This window comes from Arachis duranensis, chromosome 9 (genome assembly GCF_000817695.3).
Source record: "Arachis duranensis cultivar V14167 chromosome 9, aradu.V14167.gnm2.J7QH, whole genome shotgun sequence".
Taxonomy (NCBI): domain Eukaryota; kingdom Viridiplantae; phylum Streptophyta; class Magnoliopsida; order Fabales; family Fabaceae; genus Arachis; species Arachis duranensis.
The window spans coordinates 67,881,582-67,883,424 of record NC_029780.3 but is presented as its reverse complement, the minus strand read 5'-3'; the positions used below and the strand labels follow the sequence as shown (position 1 = coordinate 67,883,424).

Sequence of the window (1,843 nt, the reverse complement as noted above, 5' to 3'; positions counted from 1 at the left end):
ATGGACTTGTCTGCCATCTCTAGCGAGATTCTTGCAACTTGTACCTCAAAGATTCACAGCCTCTCTATTACAGAGAGAGGCATGAGGTTTAGGCTTGACCCTATGTCACACATAACCTTATCAAAGGTCATGGTACCTATGGTGCAAGGAATTAAGAAGCGTTTGGGATCCGGCTTCTTCTGAGGTAACTTTTGCTGAACCAAGGCATTGAGTTCCTTGGTTAGCACTGGAGGTTCTTCCTCCAAAGTCCCTATTCCAAATAACTTGGCATTGAGCTTTATCAAAATTCCTAGGTACCGAGCAACTTCAGAGGAAGAGTACTCTTCAGATTCTATGATCCTTAACCAAGCATTCAAGGGAACTTCAATGGGCTCCTCATGAACCTTGGGTTCTATCAGTTCTTCAATAGGAAAGTTCTTAGTGGGCTTAGGGTTGCCAACTACCCCTATTGTGGCGTTCAACGCCAGGACTTGTGTCTCTTTGGGCGTTGAACGCCCAACTTGTATCCCTTTACTAGCGTTCAATGCCAGCTTTTGTGATGCCTTGAGCATTGAACGCCCAGGAATGACTTCCTTACTGGTGTTCAATGCCAGGAATGGTGCTTCTATTGGCATTAAACACCTAGTAATTGTGTTCAACGCCAGTGATGGTGCTTCCTTGGGCATTGAACGCCCAGTAAGAACCTCCTTACTGGCGTTCAACGCTAGAGTATCCCCTTTGAATTCGGCCTCAGCTTCTACAGTGATGGCCTTGCACTCTTCTCTTGGGTTTACTTCAGTGTTTCTTGGGAGAGTGTTAGGAGGGGTCTCAGGGATTCTCTTACTCAGCTGACCAACTTGTACCTCCAGATTTTTTATAGAGGATCTAGTTTCTGTTATGAAACTGTGAGTGGTCTTAGAGAGTTCAGAGACTATGGTTGTTAAGTCAGAAAGGCTCTGATTAGAAGTCTCCATGTTTTGTTGAGAAGAAGGGAATGGTTTATTATTAAACCTTTCTAGTTTCTTCCACCTTGATTAATGTTGAAGCCTTGCTGAGGCTTCTGTTAATCCTTACATGAGAAGTTAGGATGATTTCTCCATGAAGAATTGTAGGTGTTTCCATAGTGTTATCCCATGTAATTCACCTCTTCCATAGTGGTCTAGATCATAGGCATCTCCATCATAGGAGGTGTCTTGAGTGCTGCCAGCTGCAGCTTGCACTCCAGTCAAATACTGAGAGATCATATTGACCTGTTGAGTCAAGATCTTGTTTTGAGCCAATATGGCATTTAGAGTGTCAACCTCCAAGACTCTTTTCTTCTGAGCTACCCCATTGTTCATATGGTTTCTCTCAGAAATATACATAAATTAGTTGTTTGCAACAATTTCAATGAGTTCCTGTGCCTCTATAGGTGTTTTCTTCAAGTGGAGTGATCCACCAGCAGAATGGTCCAATGACATCTTGGACATCTCAAATAGTCCATCATAGAAGATACCTAGGATAGTCCATTCTGAGAGCATGTCAGGAGGACACCCCTTCATCAGTTGCTTGTATCTTTCCCAAGCTTCATAGAGGGATTCACCCTCTTTTTGTCTGAAGGTTTAAACTTTCACCCTGAGCTTGCTCATCTTTTGAGGTGGAAAGAACTTGGCCAAGAAAGCATTTACCAACTTTTCCCAAGAGTCTAGGCTTTCCTTAGGTTGAGAATCTAACCATATCCTAGCTCTATCTCTAACAGCAAAAGGGAAAAGCATAAGCCTGTAGACCTCAGGATCCACTCCATTGGTCTTAACATTATCACAGATTTGCCTGAATTCATATAGGAATTGATGCATGAAATTTGTAATTATGTTGCATTAGAGAG

General features: G+C 42.7%; 1 non-coding gene across 1 annotated transcript; it reads left to right on the top strand.

Annotated features, from left to right (window-relative positions):
* Positions 1-1,497: 1,497 nt before the first annotated feature.
* LOC127742088 (small nucleolar RNA R71) lies at positions 1,498-1,601 on the top strand. Its single transcript, XR_008003276.1, has one exon. It is a non-coding gene; the product is annotated as a small nucleolar RNA R71 (small nucleolar RNA).
* Positions 1,602-1,843: the final 242 nt, after the last annotated feature.